The following is a 9,239-nucleotide window of genomic DNA, read 5'->3' as shown; positions in this document are numbered from 1 at the left end:
GGAGCTTAGATTCAGCATTTCCTGACCCCCAAACTAACAACAGAAAGTAGCTCAGGTAGCCCTCTCCCCTATCCAAACTGAACCAGAGCCCCATGGGAAACACAGAACCTGCAGGATTGGAAAGGGGATCAATTTGGAGGTCCACTAAGAATAAGCAACCAGAGAAACACTCCTTCTCACCACACCAGAGACTCTCTCCTTCACAAAGAGATGCTAAAGCTGCAGTTGCTCATTTGCAAGAGAAACATAACAAGCAGACTAAATTGAGGAGCATTCTTGTCAAAATGGGCCTGAGATACCATCTCTTCCAGTGACATCAGGAAAAGTGAGGGGCACATCTCACCACCTAATCCAGGAAGCAAAGCACTCCCCAGATTCCTGCAGGCAGGAGGTCCTGCTATAGCAACCTTCCAACTAGGATGTCCTCTGTAGGCCTAGGAATGCCGACCTGCCCAGGCAGACACCAGTACAGACAGACTGAGAGGAAAGACATAGCTATAGAAGGTGTCCTGACCCACAAGGCCTCTTTTTTCCTGTAGGCCTGAGACTCTTCTTTTCCACTCAGAGTAGCTGGAGGTGGGGAGCACCAATAGAGCGATCCAACCACAAATGGGCATCTGGCCAGGGAACATATCCTTTGCTGAGCTGGTAATCCTCTCCTCTATCAAGGGATACCTAGTGGTCCCACCTGAGTAAACCTCCTAAATTCTCCTCAGGCAGCACCAGTAAGAGCCAGTGGGATCCTCAGGGCATCCGATGAAAATAACAATAAAACCAAGATAACACCACAATGGCTGTGAAAATTAAACTATTTAGGAACTCCAGTCCACAAAATAGACTAGGATTAGTGTGTTACAGCTAGACAGGGTGACTGCCTACTCAAATGAAAGATTTAAACAGGAGCCAGAGTCTCCTAACCCAGTAGACAACATGTCTAAGATATAACCGAAGATCACCCATCATGCTAGGAACCAAGAAAATGGAAACTTGAATGAGAAAAGACAAATGACAGACATCATCATTGAGATGAATCAGATGTTACACAGAAAAAACATTTGACAAAATTCAACACTCTATTCATGTTAAGGAGTCCAGCATGTAAGTGGTAGAGGAGAATTACCTCAACTTTATAAAGAGCTTTACCTTAAAATACCTACAGCTCACATTATATTTAATTGTGAAAGACTGAATGTTTCTCCCTTAAGATTGAGAACAAGGCAAACATTTTTCTCTATCATCATTCTTGTTTTTAAAGATTTTATTTATTTAGCCATGAGAGAGAGAGAGGGAGAGACACAGACAGAGGGAGAAGTAGGCTCCTTGCTGGGAGCCCAATGTAGGACTTGATCTCAGGACCCGGGATCACAACCTGAGCCAAAGGTAGACGCTCAACCGCTGAGCCATCCGGGTGTCCCACTCTATCACCATTCTTATTCAATATACTACTGGAACTTCTAGCCATTATAGTAAGGTATACAGATAGAAAGGAGTATATAATAATACCTCTATTTACAGATGACATTATTGTTTTGTGAAAATCCCAAATAACCTACAAACAAAGGAGCCCCTCTATAAATAATAGTGACTTCAGCAAGGTTTCAGGATACAGTGTCAACTCAAAAACTAATCATTTTTGTATACTAACAATGAACATGCAGAAACTGAAATTTTTAAAAAGTAATACTATTTACAATCACTCAAAGATAAGGAAATAGGTATACCCTAAAACAGGTTCAGGTTCTGTATGCCGGTTATTATGAAATATTTCTAAAAGAAATTAAAGAAGACCTAAACAAATAAGTGGAGAAACACTAAGGATTGGAAGATTCAACATAGTAAAGATGACAGTTATCCCTAAGTTTAGATACAGGCTTAATACAATCCCAAGAAGATTTTGTTGTTGTTTGGTTTTGTTTTTATAGGTATGGAGAAGCTTGTTCTAACATATATATGGGAAGGTATAGATCCCAGAATAGCTTAAATAATCTTAACAAAGAAGAAAATGGTACCTGATATATAGGGCTATTATGTTGTTACAGTAGGCAAAGCAATGTGCTATTGGCAGAGGGATTGATGTATAGATCAATAGAACAGAATAGAGATTCCAGAAATAGTTCCGTACAAATTTGCCCAGCTGATTTTTGACACAAGTGCAAAAGCAAATCCTCTGTAGGATAGATAACCTTTTAAACAAATGATGTTAGTGTAATTGGACATCCATAGAGAAAATAATAAACCTCAACCTAAGTATTACATCTTATACAAAAGTTAACAAAAAATGGATTGCATACTTAAATACAAAACATAAAATACAGATCTCTTTGGAAAAAAAATATAGGAGAAAATATTCAAGATTTGAGTCCAGGGAAAGACTTCATAGACTTGGTAACAGAATTACAGTCAATCAAAGGAAAAATTTACACATTTTATCCCATAAAAATGAAAAGCTTTTGCTCTATGAAGGTTCATGTGAAGAGGATGAAAAGCTACAGACAGGAAGGACATATTTGTAAAACACATTTGGCAGAGGACTAGTATCTAGAATATATAAAGAACACTTGCAACTCAACATTAAGAAACAACAGAACCACCACAACAAAACAATTCAATTAAAAAAGAAAATATCCAGTCATTTCACTGAAGAGTACATGAAGGTAGAAAATAAGAATATGAAAAGATGGCCAACACCACTAGCCATGCAAACTGAAACTACAATGAAATATTACCAACCTAAAAAAAAAAGACTAAATTTAAAGAAAAATGACAATAAGTGTTGGCAATAATGCAGAGGAATCATTATATTGCTAGTGGGAAGGCAAAATGGTACAGCCATTTTGGAAAACAGTTTATCAATTTGTTATAAAACCAAACATATAACCATATAATCCAATAATTGTACTCTTGGTGTTTATCACAGAGAAATAAAAATTCATGTTCACACCAAAGCTTATACACAGTTTAATTTGTAATAGCCCCAAATTGAAAACAGCTCAGATGTCCTTCAACACATGAGTGGTTTAAAAAAAATGTGGTACATATATTCCATGCAATACTACTTAGCAATGAGCAAAAAACAGATATACTGACTTAAGTAACAACTTAGATGATTCTCTAGGGAATTACACTGAATGAAAAAGGCTAATTCCTAAAGGTTACAAGATCATATACTATGATTTTATTTATATTTAAGATTTTTGAAATGACAATTTTTTAAAATGAATTAAAAAGTGAGTTATATTAAAGGAGAGTCAAGAGAGAGGCTGGTGTTATACATGAACAATATTAAGGATCCTTGTGGTGATGAAACTCTTCATTGTCTTGACTTTGATTGTGGACAGACCTAAATTAGTGATAACATTGTATAGAATTAAACATACATGACTATAAGTAACACTGGAGATCTGAATAAGATTGGTGAATTATATTAATGTGATAGTATACTGTAGTTTTGCAAAATGTATCATTAGGGAACATCAGGAGTAGTAGGCAGACAAATGCCTCCTGCCCTATCTGTGTCCTAATCCCTGAAACCTGAATATGTCAAGAGGTTGAATGACAAAAGGGACTTTGTTTATGTGATTAAGGATGTAGGACAGGGAGATTTTGTAAATTATTTAAGTAAGCCCAATGTAATTACAATAATCCCTATTAGGGAAGGAGGGAGACAGAAGAGTCAGAGAAGGGGATATGAGGATGTAAGCAGAGAGTAGTGATGTAATTACTGTCTAAGAAATGTGGACAGCCTCTAGAAGCTAGAAAATTTAAGGAAGCAGTTTCTCCCCCAGTCTCCAGAAGGAATGCAATCATACCATCACTTTGGATTTTTAGCCCAGTGAAACCAGTTTTAGACTTCTGACCTCCAGAATTATCAGGTAGTAAATCTGTTCTGCTTTAAGCCATAAGTATGTGATCATTTTTTACAACAGCAGTAGGAAAATCATATACTGGTTAAGTCCATATGTGCCCATGTTAGTCCTCTGTATTATTTGTTATAATTTCATGTAAATCTACAATTACCTGAGTGCAGTTTTCAATTAAAATATTATGAATCTCATCTGTCATATGAGCAATGCCAATTTGAGTTTTCTTGAAGCATGAAACCAAGAAAAAAAGATAATGAAGAGGCAGAAAAGAAATCTCTTGTTTAATAAGATTTATAATACCTAAGCATTTTTTTAATCTGTATATTGGCAGTTGAATAGTTACCTTTCTACAATACTTCCTTGTTTCTTCCTTCTAGTATACTAGTATGGCAATAACATAAGGGTCATTGGTTTCAAATGCCTCTGTTCATAGGCCAGCATCACTCAAAGCTTCTGAACTCTTAGACAAATTCTAGGTTTTTTCATTGTAAATTGGAAATGATAAGAGTATCTCCTTCAAAGGGAAATTCTAAACAAATATTTCTGGGAATGTGACGGTGGTATCCAGTTCTATGTATTTTTCTAAATTCTTCACCCAGACTCCTCAACTCTTCCCTCTCTAGCTCCTCATCCCCCAAAATGTGTCCACCTCTACTAGAAGGCTCTGAAATGGCTCTCAGTGATCCTATCTCCTGGTATTCATGTTTTTTTAAATAATCTGCTGCCTTAGAGCATATGTGAGAGTTATTACATTTTATTGAATGGAATAGCAAAATAATAGGATGTCACTTCAAATGTTAAGTTACAAAACAAAACAAAACTAATGGCTTAAATCATGGGTGCCCTCTTCCTGGATTTTTTTCACCTGCTTGATGTCAAAAGTCTAAATAAGCATTTATGGTAAGTATGAATATGTGAATAAATTCCTGATAAAACTGCTAGAAGCATTTTTCAAGAAACAGTTTATTAACTCAGATTAATCTATTTTTTTGTGGGTATTTATTCATAATAACAAAATGAAATGAAATATTTTAGGCAAGGTTGATGATAAGGGTTTAGGAGTAAATAAGGAGAGTGCTATACATTCACAGATCTTCCCAGAATAAGTCTCTTTAAACTATATTCCTTCACATTCTCTACTTTTTTAATAAACTTAAGAAACCACAGATTTTTCAAAAGGATAAGTAGATAACTTATCTTTGTATGTGGTAGTAGTGTCTATACTGGGTGTAGAGTATGGGAAGTAACCATTGGCTATCTTGTTTGTAAAATGCATGCTGAAGTTAAATATTAGATAAAAATATGCATTCTTTCCTCTTTTTTTGCTGTATAACAAGATTTGTCTCTGAAATACCTGTTCCATTTGTCCTACCTAGGGCCCCACAGATTTAAGTCTGAGAACTTGCACCATTCTAAATTCATACTCTATTTCTTTCTGGAAAATTTTTTTAAAAAGTAAAATAAGGTTATTCACCCAAGATCCTTCTTTCTTCTTTGTTGTTGTTACTGTAGCACTGATACCACTCAGCAAGGTCTCCTTTGAAAATAATAATGCCTACCAGTGCAGCAAACACTGATGCTCTGACTGCAAATACAGAGATGAAGATTTTGAAATAGGCTTTAATGTTAATAATAATTTCAGTTAGCATTCAAATATGGTTCTATATGCCAATGGCAAGAAATATGCAAGGATTGAAAAACAGCCATTGGTTGGATCTCTTCCCTCATCTGTTTTCAGTGTTTCGCGAGAGCCCGGTCAAGTCTCCAGCCTCTGACCAGTTCCATGCTTGGTATAGTGCATCTGTGGCCTTATGTTACTGGATGCCATCATGAAATTTTGTGGTTGAAAGAAGAGTGTCTAAGGGGAGACAGGCAATTTCTTAGTATTTATAACACTATCTAAAGGAGATATTTACAAACTGTTAATTAGCAAACTGAGCAATTGTTAAGTGAATTTAGTAATAAAAGATCTCTGTAAAATACCTCCAGTGGCTGAGGATTGTAATTAACATACTGTCTTTTCTGGCCAAGGACCATTGGCCAAGTCAGATCTTAGGCATAGGGCAGTCTGAATCCTGAATCTGGAGAACAGAAGCTAAAACTTACCTTTCCTCCTTATTTGATGGTTGAATTTATAGGAGTGTGAAATATTTACACAACTGTATCAACTATTCACCACTCACTTGCAGGAACCATAAAGAAAGAAAGATAAAATTGACAATACTGGCCAAAATGACATTTGAAATTATCTACGAATTTTATTTACACCTTGTCACAAATAAAGAGAATGCTGCTTCAAACTCCCAAATCTGATAGCTGCCTGAATGTGTAGAGAACATTTTCTAAATTGCCTAATTAATTTACTTTCAGTGCACAGTCTGTATACAGGAAGATCTGAGGCCTTGTTTGAACAGCATTCTTATTAAAGGTGTTATATCACACAAATAAAGTATTGTGCTAATTATGTTATAAAATATACTGCAACTTGGGATGCCTGGGAGGCTCAGCAGTTGAGCATCTGCCTTCGGCCCAGGGTATGGTCCTGGAGTCCTGGGATCGAGTCCCGAATCGGGATCCCCACATGGAGCCTGCTTCTCCCTCTGCCTATGTCTCTGCCTCTCTCTGTGTCTCGAATGAATGAATGAATGAATGAATAAATAAATACTGCAACTTAAAGCTAGTGAACTTTGTGTAGTCATTTTGTCAATAAAATTAAGCTAATGAAAATGAAAACAGATCAAATGCACATTAATTGAAAGTTATTTATAAAAATAGTTTTGGTTTCCCCTAATTTAGTGTTACTGTTCTCATCATATTTATCTTAATGATGAAACTATACATAAATTGTTTAGATAATTCTGTGAACTCTTAGTGACATGTGTTATCAAGCTGTAAAAGAGGACTCAGTGCTCTGTTACATGTCTTATATTAAGTTTTAGTAACAATAATTACTTACAAAAATCTTTAACAGCTTTATTAAAGGATAATTGACGAGCAAACTGCATATAACTAGTGTACAACTTGATAATTTTGATCTATGTATAAGTCTGTGAAACCATCATCAAAATTAAGAGAGTGAACATGGTCATCATCCGCAATAGTTTCTGCAGTCCTTCACCCTGCTTGGAAATAACTGTGTATCTGCTTTCTGTCCCTACTGTTTATATATTTTAGTGTTTCATCTAGATGAAATTATGAAGTATATTGTCTTAATTGTCTGGCTTCTTGCGTTCTGCATAATAATTTTTAGAGTCATCGAGGTTGTTGCTTGTATCAACTGTGGTCCATTCATTTTTATTGTTGAATAGTCTTTGTCTGGACATGTGCTTTCATTCATTTTGGGTGAATAAATAATAGTGGAATGGCAAAAAAAAAAAAAGAAAAAAAAATATTTCTCCATATAGACCAATGAACTGGTGAATGATAGCCAATCTTATAGCCTCTACAAAATATTTTATAAATTGATTTTTGTCACCATCTTAATACCATGTTTGTATGATGTTAATTATATTAGTGTCCTAATACCTCATTAGTATATAATATGTGAGAGACTTTCTTTCATTATCACAACTCTACAACTTAATCTTAGAACCATCCATTTCTCCTTTTCCAGCCAGCCAGGACACAATTCAAGTCCCATTGAAATGAATGAATGGACAAACCACCATTCTAGGCTATTAGGGCAAGAGAAAAGAGGGAAAATTTATCCCAGATCTTTCTCAATTGTCTTCTTCTTCCAGCCTCATTTTATAAGCTTGAATAAGGATGCCAACACAACATCTGGAGGCCAGAGAATTATGCTGAAATGTGTTATTCCCAGATTGCTTTGTGTTTTCAAAAGCATAGATACCCTATTTCCCATGTGTTTTCTTACATACTCCTCTTTATTTTTTAAAAAAGATTATTTATTTATTCATAGACACACACACACACACACACACACACACACAGAGGCAGAGACACAGGCAGAGGGAGAAGCAGGCTCCATGCAGAGAGCCTGACATGGGACTTGATCCTGGGTCTCCAGGATCACGCCCTGGGCTACAGGCAGCGCTAAATCGCTGCACCACCAGGGCTGCCCACATACTCTTCTTTAAACATGAAGCACCATCTTCAACATTTTCAAATGGACAGATTCTGTTTATCTATCATTAAAAGCAAAGCCACCTGCAGTCCCCTCCCAAGGTGGTTGTAACTGTTTTCTAAATGTCTGTGTAATTTATGTGTGTGTGCTATATTGGTTAGATTTTATAAAGATAATATTGCATAACAAATTTCTCTAATAGTGAATTAAAACAATAATTATTTATTATTGCTTATGTATTTATGGGCCTATTGGATTTCAGCTGGTGGAGACAGCATTTTATTTTTTTTAAAGATTTTATTTATTTATCCATGAGAGACACACAAAGAGAGGCAGAGACATAGGCAGAGGGAGAAGCAGGCTCCCTGCAAGGAGCCCAATGCTGGACTCAATCCCAGACCCCGGGATCACTCCCTGAGCCAAAGGCAGATGCTCAACCACTGAGCCACTCAGGCGTCCTGAGACAGCATTTTTCTTACTGCAAATGTATAGGTTAGCACATGTTGTTCTTGTCTTCCTCCTTCTGGGACTATTGGATTAACTATTACGTGTAATCCATGTGATAATTACTGAGTGGCCATCCAAGTATGGTTCTAAATGAGGCACAAGAGGACAAGTAGAAACATAAAAGACCTCCTGAAGCCTATTCTCAGAATTGTCATGCTCTCATGTCTGCCCATACACTTAAGCAGATCACAGGCCAAGTGCAAAGTAAAGAACCCAAAGTTACTTGGCTCCAAGGCTATGATGAGGCAATGGCAAGGCATGGATTCAGAAACAAGTGACATTTTGGTGCCATTAATATAACTTACCACTGGCCTCTCTTAAGCAGTTTGATAATTATGATAGTTATTTGGATACTTATTTTTCTCTAAGTTAGTACCTATTTCTATTGCTTATTTTATTTGCATAGTGTCTTCCACATAGTATGCTCTCAACACTAAAGAAATACACAAATCTACTGACTTTATTCTCTTTACACATAAGGTCATATAACCTATTCTTTCTACAAAGACAATAACGGAAGACCCTGAAGTTTTTGCATAGTGTTGCTCTTCAATCTCACTTCTGGGAATCATTGTGTGGAATTCAGGAAAATTAAAATGTAAGTGAGTCTTGTAATAAATATTTATTTTCTGAATTAACGAAGTTACACCACAAAGCTTGTGAATTTTTAATGACTAATTTCTACCTCTTATGTATACTTTAGCTCAATTACTGTATATTAACGAATTTTGGTGGTGGAGAGAGGAGGACAGCTGCCAACACTGAACTCATTTAAAGTTACTGAT

This window comes from Canis lupus, chromosome 19 (assembly GCF_048164855.1).
Source record: "Canis lupus baileyi chromosome 19, mCanLup2.hap1, whole genome shotgun sequence".
Taxonomy (NCBI): domain Eukaryota; kingdom Metazoa; phylum Chordata; class Mammalia; order Carnivora; family Canidae; genus Canis; species Canis lupus.
This window is presented reverse-complemented; position numbering follows the sequence as displayed.